Source organism: Nannospalax galili, unplaced genomic scaffold, assembly GCF_000622305.1.
Source record: "Nannospalax galili isolate Female #2095 unplaced genomic scaffold, S.galili_v1.0 scaffold368, whole genome shotgun sequence".
Lineage (NCBI taxonomy): Eukaryota > Metazoa > Chordata > Mammalia > Rodentia > Spalacidae > Nannospalax > Nannospalax galili.
The window spans coordinates 4,563,939-4,586,073 of NW_008359963.1; the positions used below are offsets into that span (position 1 = coordinate 4,563,939).

At 40.9% G+C, this 22,135-nt stretch overlaps 1 long non-coding RNA gene across 1 annotated transcript in view; it reads right to left on the reverse strand.

Annotated features, from left to right (window-relative positions):
- Positions 1 to 177: 177 nt before the first annotated feature.
- Positions 178 to 22,135, reverse strand: part of LOC115068565 — a 33,828-nt gene continuing 11,870 nt past the window's right edge. The window contains exons 2-3 of the long non-coding RNA XR_003847912.1: positions 19,770 to 19,938; positions 178 to 843 (exon numbers count right to left, since the gene is read on the reverse strand). This is a non-coding gene — a long non-coding RNA (uncharacterized LOC115068565). The remainder of the gene's footprint in view (positions 844 to 19,769; positions 19,939 to 22,135) is intronic.

Below are 22,135 nucleotides of genomic sequence, written 5' to 3' on the forward strand. Positions count from 1 at the left end.
AGAGCTAATAGAATTCCAATGAAGCAGTGTAGTTTTCTTTTCTTTCCTTTTTTTTTTAAAGGAACAAATTGTCAAACAAATAAAATTTATTATTTCTTAAAAGATTAAGTTGGTTGAGTAACTCACTCATTACATCCACAAATAATTTATTGAGTCAGGTACTATATGCCAGGAATTCTTTATAACACTGGGAACCCAGCAAAGCAAAATAAAGCCTCCCACTTTCAGAAAGCACTGGTCCTTACAGCAAAACAGGAAGAACAGTGAATAGATATGTCAGGGGCTAAAGGCGATAAATGCTGTGAGTAGAAACGAAGCAGGGTCAGAAGAGAAAAGCTAAGCAGAGGAACCTGGAAAAAAGCTGCCCTTTTCTATAACACACGGGACAATGGCCGCATAACACGAGGATGAACTGGGACTGTTGGGATGCTAGCTGACTGAATTCTTCAGCCCAACACTTAGTAACTAACAGGGACACATGGGGTTTGGTTCAAGAACATTCACCAGATTAGTACTGGTCCAAGCTTGTTCACTACTAGTATTTATGATTTAGATGGAGCTGCCCGTGTTTTATAACAAATATGTAGGACAGAAAGCATAGGAAGAAATGTTAGGGTAGGCAAGGGGTAAGGGTATTGAGGGAAAGGGCAGATTCTCAAAAAGGCAACTAGGAAGCTGTGGAGACAGCTCAGTAGGTAAAGTGCTTAGGACCTGAGTCTGGATCCCCAGCACCTAGGCTAAAAGCTGGGCACGGCAGTATGTACCTGTAGTTCCAGGGCTAGAGAGGTGAAGACAGAGCTCGCTGGCCAGATTAGTGTGCTCTGGTTTAGTGAGAGATCCTGGCTGAAAAAAAATAAAAATAAAAATAAAAAAGATTAAAAAAAATAAAAATAAATAAAGTGGACAGTAATAGAGGAAAAAGATACCTGACACTCACCTATGGACTCCATGTGCACAAACACACATGTGCATACACACACAAACATGAACACACCCATAGAAGGCAACTAAAACCTTTCCAACACTAACATTTCAGCAAACAATCCTCAAACTGCTTGTCACTGCTTGGCTTAACGTGAACTAGAAAAGCTGCTTGGGGGGCTTCAAACCAAGCACAAATCTGAAAGGTAGACTGACAAAAACAGATGCTGTTATTTGTTCCTTTCTGACCCAAAGCAAACAAAAGCTAAACGGTGAACTCAGAATAATAGATTCGGTTAGCTATCGCCTATCTCAAACACCCATCCTGAGTTTTAGACCACACAAAACAGCCTTTAATTAGTCCAGAGTTAAAAGCCAACAGTAACAGAATGTGATGAATTCTTTCTTGGTTGGCCTGAGGAAGTGAAGTGTAATTTTCAGCCCATGACTCAGGACATCCTGGACAGTGCGCCCATAAAAGCCTCAGTAGACAAAGAATCCATGAAACTGATTCCTCCCCTTCCCAGGTCACCGGCTTTGCTCTCCTTTGCAAAGCTCACTATCCTCTCTCCAAACTCTGGTTTCATTCATTTCCTTAATATTTCCTCTGGTCCTTTGGGAAGATGCTCTAGGGGAGGCAACCCTAACCTTAGACAACTTCACCCAAGGACCGAGGTCATTTCCCAGTTCTTTGGACAACAGTGATATAAAACCAGTAGGTAAAATCCCCAACAACAAAATGATGGCATTAGAGACTTCTGAAGGTCTAGCTGGCTATAAAAACAATAAGAACATTATAAAATAGGGTCAAAGACAGTCTTTTCAGGACTCCAGAAATTAGCCCAAACCTTCCAACAATTTCAGAAATATTTATTCAAGGAAATCTTGAACGGCAAAGATGATTTGCAAACACAAGAAGCTGAGCTTTGATCCCAGAACCAATGTAAAAAACAACTGAGCATCGTGACTACACTGTGATCCGAGCTCTGGGGGAGAGAGCACCTGTCGTCTCTACGGGTGGATCCTCAGGGTTCTCTGACCAGCCAACCTAGTCTACTTGATGAGTTCCAGGGTGCTGAGAGATCCTGTTTCAAAACAAAATATGGATGGCATGTAAGGAAGAGCCCCAGAGGTCGTTCTCTGGCTTTCATACACACTCATGCACATGCGCATGTGCTCCACTACATGCAGAGAAAAGAAAAGAAAATCTTGAACCAGGCTCAGTCTTGGTAAGACGCCTGCTGGTGCTTAGCTTTGTGTTTGTCCCCTCAGTTCAGTGATAGCCACTGAAACCAACAGCCTTACCATCGCCGTACCGTGAAAAGCAGCTGTCCAACAGCCACTCCAGAGGGCAGAATCGTTGTACAGCTCCTCAAAGTGCCATCCCCAGACAAAGGTGGTTCTCTGATCTTTCTGGCACCATCTGCCTGCAGGACCAACCCCTCTTCCTCCTCGCTCCAAAGCTTTGAACAACACTATAGCTGCCTGAGGCAACAAGAAGAGTCCAGGGGCCAAGAGAAGCTGGTGAGAAAAAGGGCGACAGAAAGGCCATGTGCAGATGCAGAGCTGTTCGTATGCTCAGGGAAACAGAGGGTACACTGACCGCTCCACTCAGCTGAGCTTGAGACTCTGCCGAAAAGGAAATGAAGGCTAGGATGTAACTGAAAACTATCTGCAAGAGGTTTGAAGATGCACCCCCAATACATTCACAGAGCCTCTTAGCAAAAGCTGGGGAAACCACTGGTGCAAGGAGACCTCAGTTCAGTGATTAGGTGAGCGCGAAGCTGGCCAGGCAGCAGCTCCTGTGGCTGCGCATCACCATGAAAAAGGGTTTCACCTAATTAGCTCAGAAAAGCCATAAAGAACCGCTACAAGAACTAACAGAAAAAAACAAAAGAAAACAGCAAAAAATGGTTTTTAAAAGTGTGTTCTCTAACCACGAGTAATTAGAAATAATAACAGAAATGGAAGTACTCATCAATATGTACAAATTAAACAATGTACTCCTAAACAAGTAAATCACAATGGAAATTAGAGAGTATTTTCAGATGAGTGGGAATAAAAACATAACAACCCAAAACTTATGAGGCACAGCCAATTCAGTGCTTGGAGGAAATGTATAGGAAAATGTCTCCTTTTAGAAAATGAAAACCTTAGGGCATGGTAGCACACATCTTTAATCCCAGCACTTGGAGGCAGAGACAGGCAGATCTTTGTGAGTTCAAGGCCAGTCTGGTCTATATAGCAAGTTCAGGCCAGTTGGGGCTACAGGGAGACCCTGTCTTGACAAAAAGAAAAGAAAAGAAAAAGAAAAAGAAAGAAAATCTCAAGCCAATTAATTAACTTTCCAGAGACTGGGGGCATGTCTCAGTTATAGAACATTTGCCTGGAATGTGCAAGCCCTGGGATCAATTCTCAATGAGAGAGAGAGAGAGAGAGAGAGAGAGAGAGAGAGAGAGAGAGAGAATATAAATAAAGGAGGTATCATTATTGACACTACAGAAATGAAGAGAATTTTAAAAGAATTCTGTCAATGTTATAGGCCAACAAATTACATAAATTCAATGAAACAGATTCCTAGGAAGGTCAAACTACTAAAACTGACTCAAGAAGAAAGAGAAAACTTCTATAGACATAATGAGTACAGATCACTGAATCAATAATCAGAATAGTCACCATAAAGGTCTTGGGATTAAGCTGCAGTCTAGAAGGCTTCAATGTTGAATACTACTAAATGTTTCCCTTAAGAATATAAATGCAAAAAATCAAGCAATGTACAAATAGAACTGAACATTATGGCTAAGATTTACCCCAGAAATGCAAACCTGGAATACCATACTTAGAGTACACTACCCTGTGAGTAAAATAAAGGGGAAAATGCACATGATTATCTCAAAAGCTAAAACAGTCTTGAAAATAAGGTGCAAAGTTAGATGACTCACACTTGTTAATTGATTTTAAATCTTACTACAAAGCTACAAGACGGGCTAGGAATGTAGCTTGGTGGTAGAGTGCTTGCATAGCATGTGCAAGGCCCTGGGATTCAGTCCCAGTACCACAAGAATACAAAGTTGTAAGACGGTGCAGTACTGGCACAAGATAGACATATAAACCCACAGACCAGGACTGAGAGAAATGGAAATAAACTCTAACCTTGGTCAACAGGTTTTTAACAAAGGTGACAAATTCAACAAGAAAAGAGAACTCTTTCTTGCGTGTCACAACTGGATACTCACACACAAAACTATAAAGCTGTTGACTTAACATCACATCACAAATACAAATTAACCCAAAATGGATCATGGACTAAATATAAGAAAACACTGTAGAAGACATCATAAGAGAGGCTGGAGTGGTATCTTAGCTATTAAGAGCACTGACTGCTCTTACAGAGGACTGGGGTTTGGTTCCCAGCACCCACATAGGGGCTAACAACCATCTGTAACTCCAATTCCAGGGGATCTGATGCTCACTTCTGAACTCTGCTGGCCTTGCTTGACATGGGTACACTTACATACATGCAGGCAATACAGTCATACACATAAAATAAAAATAACAAATAATTTTTTAAAAAGGCAGTAAGTGTTTAAGATCTCATACTAAGCAGAGATTTCTTGCACATGACACCAAAATACAATCCAATAAAAATATAAAAAAAAACTTTGCAGCTAGCATGGTGGCACACTTCTTTAATCCCAGCACTCTGGAAGCAGAGACAGAGGCAGGCAGATCTCTGTGAACTTAAAGCCAGCCTGGTCTACATAGTGAGTTCCAGGTCAGCCAGGGCTACAGGGAAACCCTATCTCAGGAAAGACACACACAACAAGGGAACATCATAACAATGAAAATTTCCATATTTCAAAGGAAATCATCAATAAAGAAAACAAAACATGAAATGTAGGGAAATACTTTGAAATCATACGTCAGATAAAAGATTTGTACAAAGAATACATAAAGAGAGGCAGAAAGACGGCTTTGTGTAAAGGTGCTCGCTGCCAAGTCTGATGACCTGAGTTGGATCCCCAAGACTCACATGTTGGAAGGAGAGAACCGACTCCCTTGGGTTGTGTTCCGACTCCACATGCACACTGTCACATGTGCACATTCCGACACATAGACATACACAACAAGTAAATACATAAATAAATGAATGTGGCTTTTTAAATTAAAAAAATAAGGCTAAAATCCCTTAAAAATAATATGTAGGGGAGTGGTTAAAAACACTGGCTGTTCTTCCAGAGGACCCAGGTTCAATTCCCAGAATCCACATGGTAGTTAACATCTGTCTGTAACTCCAGTTCAAGAGGCTCTGACGCCCTCTTCTGGCTTCTGCTGGGCATTGCACACGTGGTGCACTTACACACATACAGGTAAAACACTCAGACACATAAAATAAAAATAATAAAATATTTAAAAAATAATAATGATATGTAAAGAACAGTTACAACTTAGTAGTAAGATAATCCAATTTTAAAATTAGTGAAGAATTCCAGTAGACATTTCTCTAGAGACAAACTATAGCTAGTAAGCATGTAAAAAGATGGCCAACATAATTAGCCACTAGGGAAATGTAAACCCAAATCACAGTGCTCCAACTCATCAACACCCCCGAGATCACACCACTCCCCCGTTCTGCTGTCCTTGTCTTCTCTGACATATCCTCCCATTCACCCCTCACTCCGAGTTCCTGACTAACTCCTGTTCATCCTTCAGAGTTGATTCTGTAATGACCTCTCTTCTGGAAACCTTCCCTGACTTTATTCCCATTCTTCATTTAATTTTCACTGGGAGTTTTTCTTCCCTGGAATCCCCAAGCTATCTGTGTTGGCATTGGTCACAGCTTGCAGCATGGTATGTTGTAACTATACCTGCACACACACACACACACACACACACACACACACACACACACACACCCTTGGCTAAGACTCGTTTCTGGACAGACATTCGTTCTATACCTCCCATACCCAGCATGAGGACTAGGCAAATGATGTCTAATGGAGGCACTGTCTACCAACTGCATAGGTCAGGAAGCTGACACAGAGCAAAACCAAAAATGCTGATTGTGTTCCAAGTATCAAATGCAGAAATGATTCTCTGAACTGTACACTGGCCAAAGCATCAGGAAGATTCCCAGAAAAGGGGAAGGACAACACAAAGTAAGAGACAGATGGGGGCATAGCACAGAAGGTGGAGGACCTGGATTCTGTCTCCTGCAGCGAAAAGATAAGCAACTGGACTTGTGTCTGACAAGTGAAGACTGCACAGGCAGGACAGCCGCCTAGCTGCTCGAGCATTTGGAAGTGTCCTTTGTAAAAGACAGTCAGCCCATTATTCAGACTTTGAGATTGGAGGACTGGAAACGGGGAGCTGAGTTAACTATTAACAGAACTAACGAGCAAAAGGTAACCCCAAAGAAGATAACAGGCAAGTACATTTTAAAAATTAAATCCAACTATCCTCAGGCCTCTTGGGGGTCTCCAGGACCACCTGAGGGAGCTGGCCCTAACCAAGTTCAAAGAGAAGCAGAGAAGGTCTGTCTGAGTCCAAAGAACATAAATGAAGAGAAGGAAGGAGCCAGAAATAAGATTCCATGCTGGCCAGAGAGCGGCATGGAACAACGTCTGTTGATGGCTCTACCGTCTCTGCTTCCTGTCTGTTAGGAGACCTGGTTACATATTCTTCCTGAGTTCTTAAGATACATTCATATACTCTGCCTGATTCTTTGGTAGTTCAAGCTAAGTTTCTGTTTCTTAAGAAAAAAAATTGACCACAAAAGGCTCTTTTCAGATTTGTTTTCAGTATGTATATTTATTAAAGTCTCACTTGTTACTCTAATATGCAAGTCCCAATATCTCAATGACTTAACATAATAAAATATACGCATTGCCCATTTTACAGAGGTAGATGCTCAGTGTGTGGCTTTTCAGAGGTAAATTCATATCATCTCTGACTTAACAATGGTTTGACTTATGATTTTTTTTCACTTCAAGATGAGGCGTCTTCCCAGAGAACCAAACTGTTTTTCACTTTCAGTATGATATTTGATAAATTACAATAGTTAGCATTTTATCTTTTTTTATCTTCTTTTTAATCTACTTAACCCATGAATACACCAACCACCTCAGAAATGGTCATTAAAATATCTTTAAAATACACAATATAGGACCCCGCTGCCTTGGAGCAGTCCACTCTAATCTCTCTTTGGAAGTTTTTGCTTTGCTTTTGCTAAATAAAATTTTTAAAAACTTTTACAAAAAAAAAATTAAATCCACTGAAGTAAGCTCTATGATTTTCCTTCACACAAAAATACTTAGTGGTTAGAAGAACAGCCAGCTAGGGTTTATACGGATACCAGGTACTGCCTCAGACCCTTTCCTCACGCAATGAGAGCTAATCATAGGAATATTTCAGGCAGAACACACCAGAAATCATCTTCACTAATACTTTCTTTAAATAGGTATTTGACATCTTTTTTAAATGTATTTTCAGAGGAAAATGGAGAGTTTTCCTTTAAAGATGGTAGGCTGTGCATGGATGTTAATAGTCTCTATTTTATTTTCTTTCATCTTTGTTAATTTTGCTTGTTATTATCATTCCCAAGTTGAATGCTTTAATTATTTTTGATCCGTGATTTTCTAAGAAACATGCAATTTTATAACCACAGAACTTCCTGAATATTGCCTTAACTACATTTGTTTTAATAAGAGATTTTATAATTTATTTTGAAATGGTTTTGCTTTGGTTTTATATCCAAGAACATAGAAAAATGTTTTAAACTTTCAAAGTGAAGAGATAGTTGTTTTATGTATGTGTATGTATGTAGTATGTTGTGTGTGTTGTGTGTAGCATATGTATGTTGTGTCTGTTTGCTATGTCTGTTTGTGTGGTGTACATACCTGTTAGTAATGTGTGTGTGTGCTGTGTGTAATATGTGGTGTGTGTGTTTGTATGTATGTTGTGTGTAATATGTGGTGTGTATGCATGTGTGAAATGTGATATTTGTGTGGTGTGTGTGTGTGTGTGTAGTCTTACTATATTGCCTTCGGCAGACCTAGAACTCACTATGTACACCAGACTGGCCTGGAATTCATAGAGATCCAACTACCTCTGGCTTCTGGGTGCTGGGATTAAATGTGTATACCACCATGCCTGGCTAATTTCATTTCTCGAATTGTCTGTTCATGAAAGACTTTCTCATTTCATGACCATTGGGTTCTGACCAATCAACAGTTTTGTTTGTTTAGTTTTGTGTTTTTTTCAGACAGGGTCTCCTTGTAGCCCCAGCTGGCCTGGAACTTGCTATGTAGCTGGGACTGGCCTTGATCTCACAGAGATCCTCCTGCTTCAGTCAACACTTTGGGTTTTTAAAAAAGAGTTTTTTAATTTTTATTTTATGACTATGAATGTTTTGCCTGCATGTATGTGAATGCACCATGTGTGTGAAATGCGTGTGGAGGCCAGAAGAGGGTGTTGATCTCCTGGAACTGGGGTGACAGACAGTTGTTAGCTGCCATGTGGGTGCTGGGAAACAAACCAGGGTCCTCTATAAGAGCAGCCTGTGCACTTAACCACTGAGCCATCTCTCCAGCCCCTTCAGTCAGCGGTTTTAACTGATGTCCTCATATGGATAAACATTATAGACACAGTCAGTTTCTAACATTAAGAACTTTACATTTTAGATGAAGCTGGGAATATCCACTCAACAACCAATAGTATTATAATGTTCTTCACATTGTGTGGATGTATATTGTGTGTGCACACACATGTATGTATGGGTGGTCTTGCCTCTCCCTGCAAGTGTATGTGAGGCTAGCGGTCACATCAAGTGTCTTCCTCTATCACTCTTCACCTTTATGTTTTGAGACAAGGTTTCTCGCTGAACCTGGAATTTACCATTTCAGGTAGGCTGGTTGGCCAGAAAGCCTCAGGGGTCTGCCTGTTTGCATCCATCAATTCAGGGGTTACAGCAACACAGCACACACCCAGCTTTTATGAAGGCGCCAAGGATCAGAACTCAGAGCAAACTTTTAGCCACCTCCCCAGTCCCCTGGTTTTATTTTGGTTTTGGTTTTTTTGTTTTTGGTTTTTTGGGGTTTTTTTTTTTGTTTTTTTTTTTAAACAAAGTCTTGCTCTGAAATCTAGGCTGGCCAGGAATTGACTATTTAGCTTAGGTTGGCCTAGAACTTTCAATCCTTCTGCCTCAGCCTCCCAAGTGCTGTAATTATAGGCACACATCACCACACCCGGCTGTTGTGTTTCTTATATTACCATGTGGGACATAATATCAGGGATATATGTATATGTTAAGTGGAACATTATTCCTGTTGGCTGATCCTTGCATAGCGCCTTGTACTGTTAATGAAAATTACACACAAGTATGATTTCTATCGACTAGCCATGTTCAATGAGCCAATCTCCTCTCTTTCATTTCTCACTGCCCATTTTCCCTCTTGTTCTGTCTCCCCTCTCCCTCCACGCTCCCTCTCCCACTGCAGCCGATGAAGTAGTCCCAACCAGCCTTCTGAACAAGCCCTCGTCCCGTCCGCAGGGCCTTCCTCTTGAGAAATTGGGTGGCTGTGTCAGTGCCTCTGAAGCCTATTTTTACACTCATGTTTGTCCGGAGTCTGACGTGGTTTATCACAGTCTCTCCAAAGGCCCATTGTTCAGCACTTCAAGAAGAATGTTGTTATATTGACTGTTAGTGCGTCAGCCCGGCTCTCTCTGGAGGAGCTCTTGGATGAAATTAGACAATTTCCATTAGGAGACTGAGCATTATTAGTCCCTGGTGCCAAGGTGGAGAATGAGCCAAGATGACTATTTCTGGCCAGGCTCACCTCAGGAAGGAACCTTCTTGGCTTTAATGGGGTTTTGCTATTGTTGGTTGCCTTCTGTTTGACACCAGGCCAGCCCAGGGTTGGAAATTGTTTAGAAAGCTGCATGAAATGTAATAGAGCCCCAACCATTTGCTGAGGCACATTCTTGCACAGTGTTTATTTTGAAGAAAGGGAAAAAAATATATTGTCCTTGGCAGACAACAATTAAAAAAAAAGAAAGAAAAAGAAAAGAAAGAAAGCAGTCGCTTGAATCCGACCGTATGCTTCTTGTTACCAGTTGTGTTTAAAAACCCTGCTGGTATCAGAGAATTTCACACCAAAGCGATAAATCTCTTGTAATATTTATAAGCATCCTCATTACACAGATTCATTGCAGACCCAGGGAGATGTTTAAAGTCATGGAGGCCTTCAAGGTTGAAGCTGTTTGGAAAGGATGAGTGTGAAAAGGAGCACTGAACAGATATTCTAGACTCACACGGAGCCCCATTGGCATGGCAGAGATGAAGTTCACAAAAGTTCCTTTGCCTCTCTCTTTAGTCAAAATTGTCTTCACGTCCCTGGGGATGTAGTTCAATTGGCAGAGGGGGTTTGGTCCCCAACACTGCATAAAACAAGTGTGGTTATCCATGCCTGTAATCCCAGCACTCAGGAGGTAAAGGAAGGAGAACATTAAGTTTAAGGTAATCCTCAACTACATAACAAATTGTGGGCCAGCCTTGGGTACATAAGACTCTGTCTCTAAAACAAAGCAAAACACCCTATTCACCCAACTCTAGGAGCAGAGCCATGTGAATTGGTTGCGTCCTTAACAGAGTTAATTACTGAAGCACTGGGAGATAGTAATAATAAAATTCTTGAGCCTGGAGGACATATGAAAGGTCAGCCTCTAATGGGAGGGTGGGGGTGGGGGTCGTGGCACAGAATAAAAACTTGGTCACCACCAAAGTTTGACTTTGGAGCTAAAACTGCCTAATTCAGCCTAGCTATGACAAAACCTTTTTCTAATGATACTGAAGTGTTAAACATTTTTGGATGAGATTAAAATCCCTAAATAGCTTTCTTACTAATTCTTTTAGTGTCACAGTCTTGGCCTTCTTTTGTCATCCAACCCCTTTGGGGCTGAAGTGTGTATGTGAGAAAATGGAAGCAGAGAAAATCAAACCAACAACAACAATTAAAAAACCCTGAGGTGGGGCCTGAATAGACAACACTTGAAATGGCCATCAGAGTCTATGTGCAAAAGATCCTTGATTGAATTAAGATGCTGCGTTCCCAGGCGGCTTAAAGATAACATCTTTAAGTCTGGAGGCCAGTTCCATCAATTGAGATTTAGAGGCCTTCAGGCTTGCTGCTTCCTTTCACTTATTAGGCGTTAGCCTTGGCCCTTTCCTCTTTAGCTCTTTCAATAAATAATACCTACAACTAAATCTTGACTGTCAACAACAATGGGAAAAGGGGAAGTAGAGATAATTAAGAGATACTCCACCAAGCCAGCCACCAAGTCAACTGTAGACATAAATGTCACACTTTTCCCATGAAATCTTTCATCACAAATACCGACCCATGGCCAGCTGACTCGTGGATAGTGTGAGCCCTGAACAGGAGGAAGAAGAGACATGGAACTACAGATCTGTGCAGCTCCTGCAACGAGCACTTCCACCCTGTGTGGGTAACGGGGCCTTAGTCCCACTCGAAGGAGGCCAAGGACTGCATCGTGGAAGAATAAGTTCCAGGGGGCTGGAGAGATGGCTCAGCAGTTAAGAGCACTGGCTGCTCTTGCAGAAGAGCTGGGTTTAGTTCCCAACACCCATGGTGACTAACAACCATCCTTAATTCCAGAAGCAGGGGATCTAAAGCCCTCTTCTAGCCTCTGTGGGCATTGTACACACATGGCACACTTACATACATGCAGACAAAACACCCATACACATAAAACTTTTCAATTTTTTTTAAATTTAAAAAGAATAAGTTCTACATGGAAGGCAGAATTCTAAGATGATCCCCAAATGTCAGCCTCCTGCTTCACACAGTTCCCTCCCCCTGCATACAGGTGAGTCTTATGAATGGGATGAGTTATCCTATGACCACACTATGCAGCAAAGATAAAGAGATTTCACAGTTATAACTGAGGTCCCAAGTCAGTTGATTTAGTGAGTCAAAGGAGAGCTTATCCTGCATGGGTCTAACTTAATCACATGACTTTAAAGGGAGCCTAGGACTTCCTCAGGGGAGGGAGAGAGAGAGGGAGAGGGAGAGGGAGAGGGAGAGGGAGAGAGAGAGAGGGATGGAGCAAGAGGGAGAGAGAGAGAGAGAGAGAGAGAGAGAGAGAGAGAGAGAGACTGTGATGGTTATCACAGAATATAGAATCACCAAAGAGACAAAATTTGGGGCAAGTCTGAGTAGAAGTTTCTCCATTAGGTTACCCCAGGTGCAAAGATCTACTCTAACTCCTAACCGTGGGTTGTATGACCAGGGCCCTAAACTGAATCAAAAGGAGAATGTGGGGGCTGGCAAAATGGCTCAGCAGGTAAAAGTGCTTGTCACACAGTTATCACAGAATATAGAATCACCAAAGAGACAAAATTTGGGGCAAGTCTGAGTAGAAGTTTCTCCATTAGGTTACCCCAGGTGCAAAGATCTACTCTAACTCCTAACCGTGGGTTGTATGACCAGGGCCCTAAACTGAATCAAAAGGAGAATGTGGGGGCTGGCAAAATGGCTCAGCAGGTAAAAGTGCTTGTCACACAAACCCAACAACTTGAGTTCAATCCCTAGATCCCAATGTGGAAGAAGAGAACCAGTTCCCAAAAGTTGTCCTCTGACCTCTACATGCGTGCTGTTGCACATGTGTGCCTGCACATGCACTACTACTAACGATAATAATAATAAAATTAAAAACTTTTGAAGGAGAAAGGAGCAAGAAGCTGAGCATCAATATTCATCTCTCTCTGAATCCTGATTTCAGTTGCAATGTGAACACCTGTCTCAAGCCCCTGTCTCAAGCCTTGCTGGTGATGATGGACTGTACTCTCGAACTGTAAGTCAAAATAAACCCTTCCTTCCTTAAGTTGTTTTTGTCAGGTACTCTGTCACAGTGATGAGAACAGTGATGAATTAATAATAGTAGTAACCTCTTAACAGTGAGGTGGGGCTGCTAGAACAAAGTGAGTGATTTATAAACAACAGAGCTTTATTCCTCAGTTCTGGAAGCTGGAAGTGGTTGCATTGAATCCATAGATTGCTTTGGTTGTAAGATAGCAATTTTTACAGTATCGAGCATGGGAGGGTCTTCCATCTTCTAACATCTTCCCCAAATTTCTTTCTTCGGTGTTTTAAAACTTCGTTATAGAGGTCTTTCCCATCCCTGGCTAGGCTTATTCCAGTTATTTTTTGCCTATTGTAAATAAGACTATTACTCTGATTTCTTTTTTTCAGTTTGCTTGTCGTTAGTATATAGAAAGGTTGATGATTTTGATGTGTTGATTTTGTAACCTGCCATGTTACTGAAAGTATTTATCAATTTTAAGACTTTTCTGATAGCAGTTTTGTGGTCTCTTATATATAGAATCATATCATCAGCAAGTAGAAATACTTTGACTTTTTCCTTTTTTATTTGTAACCCCTTTGTGATGGATAGTTTCAGTTGTCAACTTGACGTACCTGGGGAATTGCTTCTATTGGACTGGCCATGTGGACACATCTTTGGGGTATTTTCTTGATTGTTGAATGATGTGGGAGGACCCACCCCACTATGGGCAGTGCCATCCCTAGGCAGGTGATCCTGGATTATATAAGAAAGGAGGATGAGCATGGGCCAGAGGAACAAGCCAGTAAGCTCCAGGTTCCTGCTCTGAATTCCTGCCTTGGCTTCCCTTGATGTGAGGCCAAGGGAAGTCCCGTGGACTGTGCTGTAAGTCAAATAAGCCCATTCCTCCCCAAGTGGTTTTGGTCAGTGTTTTTATCACAGCAACAGAAAGTAATTAAAACACCCTTTTTGTTCCTCTCACTAACCGCTCTAGCTAAGACTCCAGGTGATGTGTTGAATAGGAATGGAGACAGTAGAGACACTTTTGTCTTGTTCCTGATTTTAGTAGAAATGCTTTTATTTTTTCCCCCCTTTAATATAATGTTTGCCGTAGATTTGTCATATACAGCCTCTATTACATTGAGATATGTTCCTTCTATTCCTGTCTATTCAGGACTTTTAACATGAAAGGATATTGAATTTTGTCAAAAGCCTTTTCTACATCAAGATGACCATGTGATTTCTGTCCTTTGAGTCCATCTGTGTAATTTTTAACATGTGTTGATTTATGAATACTGAGCCATCCCTGCATCTCTGGAGTAAACCCAACTTGATCATGATGAATAATTTTTTAAATATTTTATGTATTATTTTTATGTGTATGAATGTATTGCCTGCATGTATGTAAGTGCACCCACGTCGTGCAATGCCCATGGCAGTCAGAAGAGGGCATCAAATTCCCTGAAACTGGAGTTACAGGCAGTTTTTAGCCACATGCAGGTGCTGGTCATCAAACCCAGGTCTTCTGCAAGAGCAATCAATGCTCCTAACCACTGAGCCATCTCACCAGCCTGGTGAATAATTTTTTTAACATGTTCTTGAATTCAGTTTGCAAGTATTTTGTTGAGAATTTTTGCATTTGAATTCGTCAGGGAAACTGGTCTGTAATTTTTCTTTGGGTTGGATATCTGCTTTTGGTATCAGTGTAATAGTAGCTACATTAAAAAAAGATTGACAGGGTTCCTTCCTTTTCTATGTTATGGAATAGTTTGGAAAACTTTGGTGTGTCAATTCTTCTTTGAATGTCTGGTAAAATATACCAGTAAATCCATCTGGGCCTGGACTTTAGTTGGGAGCGTCAGTCTCACAATTACTACTTCAATCTCACTGCTTGTTACAGATTTGTTAAAATTGTTTATTTCCTCATTGTTTAATTTTGGTACAAATTAATCCTTTTTTTAGATTTTCCAATTTAGTGGAGTGTATGTTTTCAAGGTAAGATATTTTTCATTGGTATCTGCTCCCTTTTCATATCTATTTTATTAACTTGGACTTTCTCTTATTTTTTGTTTGTTTGGCCAAGGGTTTGTCAATTTTGTTTATCTATTCAAAGAACCAGCTCTTTGTTTCATAGGCTCCTTGTATCGTTTTGTTTGTTTGTTTCCATTTCATTAATTTCTGCTTTGATCTTAATGATTCATTTTCTTCTACTAATTTGGGGTTTGATTTATTTTTCTAGGACCCAAAGGTGTGTCATTAAGTTGTTTGAGACCTCTCTGGGTTCATAATGTTGGTGTTTAGAGCTATAAGCTTCCCTCTTAGGACTGCTTCCATTGTATCCCATGGGTCTTTTGAAATGTGTTTTCATTTTCTTTTGGCTCTAAGACTTTTTAATTTCCTTCTTGATTTCTTCAAGGACCCATTCGTCATTCAACAGTGTGTTATTTGATCTTCGTGAGTTTATGTATGTTCTAGGGTTTCTCTTGCTATTGATTTGTAGTCTTATTCCATTATGATCAGAGAGGATACAAGGAATTATTTCAATTTTTCTGTATTTGTTAAGACTTTCTTTTTGTCTTACTATCAATTTTGAAGAAAGTTCTATGGACTACTGAGAAAAATGTATATTCTGCAGTGTTTGAATAGAATGTTCCATACATGTTGGTTGAGTCCATTTAGTCTATGCTGTATGATGCCATTTAATTCACATATTCATCTTTCTATTCTTTTCTCTTCATTTTTTTAGAATTTCATACTTGAGTGCTGTATTCACATCATTTCCTCTCTCTCGCTCCCCCCAACTCCTCCCATGGCTCCGACTCCCTCTGAATGTCTTGTCTTCTTCTTCCATTATTATTATATATGTATATATATAGAGAAATACATTTATGCACACACAAACACATGTAAAACTATGTATAACATATTTATAGTATATATATATATATATATATATATAGAGAGAGAGAGAGAGAGAGAGAGAGAGAGAGAGCTCACCAAGTCCATTTAGTGGTGATTATGTGTACATGTGTTTAGGGCTGACCACTTGGGATTACATAACCTATCAGGGAACTCATCCTGGAGAAAACTGACTCTTCCTCCCTCAACAGCTACTGATTGCCTATAGATCTTCATCTAGAAGTGGGACTCTGTGAAATTCCCCCCATTCACATTGTCATGTCAGCTGCTGCTGTCATTATGCAGGTCTTGTTAGGCAACTGCCCTGTGGAGATTTCACGGGTGTGGTTTCCCTGTCATGCCATTATCTGGCAGCAGGCATCCCATTCCTCTGGCTCTTGACGATCGTCCAACCCCCTCTTCCACGATGTTTCCTGAACCTCAGGTGTAGGGTTGCATTGTAGATGTATCAGTTGGGGCTGGGCACCACATGGTAGTTTATTCTCTGCTTTTTAATCAAATATGGGACTTTGTAATCATCTCTCCAATCTGTTGCAAAAAAAAAAGCTTCTTTGATGAATGATGAGAGCTCCACTTATCTGTGAAAATTAGGATAAGTATCTGGGCTATAGCACAAAGTGACATTGGATTTAGAAAGCGGCAGCAGTAGGTTCTTCTCTAGGGTCTTGCCAACCTTGTGTACTTGGCTGTGCTTACAATACCATACATGGAGTTCCTTCTGTTGAGCAGGCCTTAAGTCCAATTGGACAGCTATTGATTACTCCCAAGAAAAAGTGTCACTATGCACCAGTAGTAATATTTTGCTGGGTTGGACATTGTTATGGTTTGTAAACTTTACAGCTGCATAGGACCATTGATTGATTTTTCTCCCTTGGCAGCTAGCATAGCACCTTCTGATACTATAAGAGCTAGTCTTTTTGAAGGAGGCTTCCAGGTCACTTCCAGCCCAATTACTCCAAGTCCTGTGTCAGAAGTATGTGGTGTCCTCAGCAACAGGGTCTTATCAAGTTCTGGGAGGCAACTAAGGGCTATGGCAATAGCCTATATTATTTGGGGAGTCTTTTGGACTACTTTTACCAAAAGCCTTTTTAAAAGATTTTTTAACTTTAATTTTAATTTATTTTATATGTATGAGTGTTGTGCTGAAAGAGTAACCAGTGCTTTTAACCACTGAGCCATCTCTCCAGCCCCAAGTGACCAACAACTTAAAGGGAAGTCTCCCTTGCCTGACAATAGGGTTTGTAGGATAGCCTTCAGCTCTACACACACACACACACACACACACACACACACACACACTCACACATATATATGTATATTTTTAAGTCAGCTTATGAAATAAGCTGTGATTTTTTTCCAGACCTTGGTATTACTTTTCTCTCTTCCTTCCCTCTCTCCCGTATAACCTTCCCTCTTCTCTTCGCAGTTAAAGTACCCACTATCTTCCCCATTTCTCTCTTGATAGAACCTGTGTCCTACTATCCCCTTTTCTCAAGCTCCTTCTCTCCCTTCCCCTCCATGGTCCCTTTCTACCTTCCTGGCTCCTACAGTTACTTCAAGATATATATCATGGGACTGGAGAGATGGCTTTGTGGTTAAGAACACTGGCTGCTCTTGCAGAGGACCCAAGTTCAGTTCCCAGCACCCAAATGACAGCTAACAATGTCTGTAATTCTAGTTCCAGGGGATCCAATGACCTCTTCTGATCTCCACAGGCATTGCATAACATGGGTGTACTTATGCGCATGCAGATAAAACATACACATAAAAAATAAAAATAAATAAGTATATATGAAGTGCATCCTCACATGTAAAGATTTGGATCTAGGAAGCACAAATGAGAGAGAACATGCATCACTTGTTTTTCTGAGTCTGGGTTACCTCACTCAGTATAAACGCTTCAGTTCCATCCATTTACCTGGCTGGTCAGGAGCCAGAGCTGGTGCACTGGGAGCATGGAAATGGAATATCTTTTTTTTTTTTAATTGGAAAGACCTGTAATTAGTGCAAGTGGGTAATTGAAATCACCCACTAACATTGTGCTACAATTAATCTGTGGCTTTACATCTAATAGTGTTTGTTTTACAAAATCAAGTTCACTTGTGTTTGGACAGTATGTATTCAGAATTGTAATGTCCTCTCGATGGATCGTTCCCTTAACTGATATGAAGTGACTATTTTTATCTTTTCTCACTAATTACGGTTTGAAGTCTGTTTGGTCAGATATCAGAATAGCAACATCTGCTTCTTTCTTTGTAGTGCGGTGCATTCCTTGGAGCCAGGAATAGATGGTTCCTGCTTTTTGACCCATCTATTATCCTTCGTCTTTTCATTTTGAGGAATTGAGACTATTAATATTCAGAGTTATTATTAAAAGTTGTATATTGATTCCTGCAATTTTGTTGATTTTGTAGTGTCTGATTTTTCCTCTTCCCTCTTATAAGTCTAACACGACCTATACTTTTCCTGTGGCTTTGTGGATGGATTTATTTTTCTCTTCAGTCTGAAGGATTCCTTCAAGTATTTTCTGTAGCACTGGCTTAGAGGTTGTAAATTCCTTTCGCCTATTTTTATCATGGATTTTTTTTATTTTTCCTTCAATTATGAAACTTAGCTTTGTTGAGTATATCGTTGTCTGGGTTGGCCGTTGTTGTCTTTTAGAACTTGAAATACATCTGTCCAGGCCCTCCTGGCTTTTAAAGTTTCAGTTGAATGATTGGTTGTTATTCTGGTGAGTCCACCTTTCTATGTGACTGGGTATTTCTCTCCTGCTGATTTCAATGTACTTTCTTTGCTCTGCATAGTTAGTGTTTTAACTACAATATGATGAAGGGAGGTTCTTTTCTGGTCCTTTATGTTTGGTGTCCTAAATGCCTCCTATAGCTGGATTGGCATCTCTTTCCTAACTCTGGGAAGTTTTCTGTTATGATTCTTTTAAAAATGCTTTCCACCAGGCGTGGTGGCACACACCTTTAATCCCAGCACTTGGGAAGCAGAGGCAGGCAGATCTCTGTGAGTTCAAGGCCAGCCTGGTCTACATAGTGAGTTCCAGGACAGCTGGGGCTACAGGGAGACCCTGCCTCAAAAAGACTGAAAAAAAAAAAAGCTTTCTGTACCTTCAGAGCTAAATTCTTCTTCTACGTCTCAATTTTCTGTATTTATGTTTATGTTATTGCATTGGGTTTTACCCATCTGGTATTATTTCTTTGCTTTTTTTTTTTTTTAAAGCAGTTACATTCTTCTAGTAGAAGTATTGCAATGTTCATCTGGGACTTGGATGTGGTAGGGTCCAGCACGTAGTTCAGAAAATAGTTCCTCAGTCGAAGAGATCAGGATGCCTGTTGTAAGCTCTGTATCATTCCCAGAGTAGAATGTTAACTGAGAGAACAGCACTACTATCGATAGTATTGTTATGGAAATGTCATTTTAGCCAATTACAACAGGTCCCCCTTTGACTTTAATAACTGCTGGAAAATAAATTTCCAAGGATGGTGTGGCGCATGCTGGGATTTTAATTAATGATTTTAGGAGTGGGAGGGAAGCAGGATGGGTAAGGGTAAGGATTAAGTATGAGACCAACTTTTTTTAAGTAGGAGGGAAAGTTGAAATACCATAGGGCCACAGATTTTGAAAACTGTTAAAGCTATGAGAGGTCATAATTAGGAACTAAAATGAGGACGGGAGAAGGATGAGAGGAAGAAGAAAAGATGTAAGAATAAGAAGGGAAGGGGGCTGGAGAGACGGCTCAGCGGTTGAGAGCACTGTCTGCTCTTGCAGAGGACCCGGGTTTGGTTCCCAGCACCCACATGGCAGCTAACAACCATTCATAACTCCAGTTTCAGGGAATCCAACTCCCTCTTCTGACCTCTGTGGGCATTGCACAACACAAGTACACTTACATATATGCAAGCAATACTCTCATACATGTAAAATAAAAATAATAAAGAAAGAAAAACATAGTAGGTTTTACCGTAGAGCCTATGACCTCCTCAGCTTTGGGCTTTAGGCCAGATAGATGCAGTTTTTGTAAGTATTAAAGCAATTCAAGTAAAGCACCTGGCACCTACCTGGTACACTGTCATGTTAGCCCGAGCTGTCAGTGTGTCTCACTCCTCTCAAGCTAGGCTTCAGCACTTTGTCCTGATGGCCTCATGAACTCATTCCTGAGACAGCTCACATTCTTGGATGCTGGTGATGAGAAACCACATGCACTCCTTTCTGTCCTGCTCCTGTTGGCTTCAAGAGGGCAAGTTCAATGACAACTTAATCTCTGCCATCTACCCAGAGCCTCACTCAGTCCCTTCCTGTCATAAACGACCAAGGACTGAACTGACTGAAATTTGAATTGAAGAGTCAGTATCACACAGACTTTACTTGTACAATCCCCCAAATGGCAGTGACTTTGTGGGAACATTCGGTCTTTCTCTTGGACAGATCAAGTCAGCCCACGTCAAAGTGACTCTGGCATTGTTTGAAATATTCCCACATGAGTTGTCCATCAGTCAACCAACAGAGCATTTATTTTCTCGAAGCATGCATTACTTCTTTGATGGCATTTTAAAGAAGCAGAGGATGGATTTCTGTCCTCAGCTTCACGACACGGGGGAACACTCCTCCTGGATAGGACCCCTTGCTGCTCCAGTGTCACCCTCCCTGTGCTTCGGCTCTGCTCACATCTTCTCCTCTGCCCTCAGGGATGTCGGAGACTCCCCAGCACAGCTGCCCACCATCCTCTGACACACGACCCTCTCACCCTGAAGGCCCATTAGTGTCACCCTCAACCTTTGCCTCGCAACTCTGCCTCTAAAGCAGGGATATGGATGATGGTGGGCCTGGTACGGTGACTATAAGCAATAACTCATTAACGTGGCAGCACAGAGCAATGAAAAGGCCAGAGAACAAGGCCACACAGCGTTCCCCGCACTCCATTCATTTTCAAGGGAAAACAATTCCGATCAGAGCTATAAAAAGAATGTGCTGAAGATAAAGCAGGCCTCGCTCTCCACTCAGGCTATTTGTTTTCAGTGAGGACCTGAGCACTCCCCGGCCTCCTTCCCGGCCTTTATCACAGCACATTTCTCATCTGTTCTTTTATTCATGCTGGGTCATTTTCATTGTCTTCTGCTCAGAAACATTTGATAAGGATCTAGCTGCGTGGCATTAGGAAAATCCGCTATTCAACAAAGGAACCTGCCTTTGTGCCCAAGCACTTCAAAGCTTGCACAAGATCTTATTTTTATTGTTTCTTTTCTTTTTCAAAATTATGAACAATGTGGTTTGCATCCTAGACCATCTGTGGGAAAATGGAGTTCTCATTAGTTGGATCCTGAGCTGCTGATAACTGACAAAAAGATATAGTACTAAGCTTTGTAAAAATGCTTTAAATTCTTTTCTCTTCCAAACAGAACACAATGGCAGGTGACGGAGACCTTACTACAAGTGTCAGCAGAAACCAAGAGTCAAGATGCCACAACTAGGTTATTCCAGACTTAATCTCAGCCTAGCTATATGTCAGTATTAATTTAGTATAACCAAAATCTTAATGCATATAAAATGTTAGATGTAACTGATAAACCTGCATGGATTCAAAGTGCCTACATTTTCATAGGAAAGGCCTGACGTATCTAGCATAGGACAGGAACATGAGCCCAATGAATTGCATCGGACAGTGAGTGTGAAATGGGAGTGAATTGAAGACCGTTCTAACTTGGGCATCATACTTCTTTCTGCTTGTTTGTTTTGGTCTTTTTGAGACAAGGTCTCCCTGCAGCTCCACCTGGTCTGGAGCTCACTAGGTAGACTAGGCTGGCCTTGAGCTCACAGAGATCCACGCCTCTGCCTCCCGAGTGCTGGGATTAAAGGCGTGCACCACCACACCCAGTGGATATCACAGTTCTAAGGATTATTCTTCATAGTATATAGGCTTAGTTTATCAGGACAAGTTAACCAGAAAAAGGAAAATGAATAATCTGTTACAGAGTCCAGGAATCAAAGGGGATCCTGCAAGAGGTAAGGAACTATAAATTCCTTATAATGCTCAGGGGAAATGCTCAGGAGGCTTCCTGTGATCCATTCATATAAGCAAAGCAGTATAAATCTAGCAAAAGTGGTTCTTCTGGCCTTCCTCATTGCCATCAATTTTCACTGACATCTCCAGTAATATATGAGCACCATGCATCCAGGTCAGTTTCCTGAACTATCAAACAAGGGCAGCAAGATGCCCAGTAGACAGTTACTCTGCATTTTATGAACAAATTGAGATATCAAAAGAAATATTCATTTTCTGACACCAGTGACAAATAAACTAGTCATGTTTCCCTATCCAAGTTAAATAATTATTACAAATCCTTGCAAGGACTCTTTTCCAATTTATCTTACCATTTTCTAGCTGGGTAGCTGGGAATCTCATTTCTTTTTTCATAAGGAAATATTA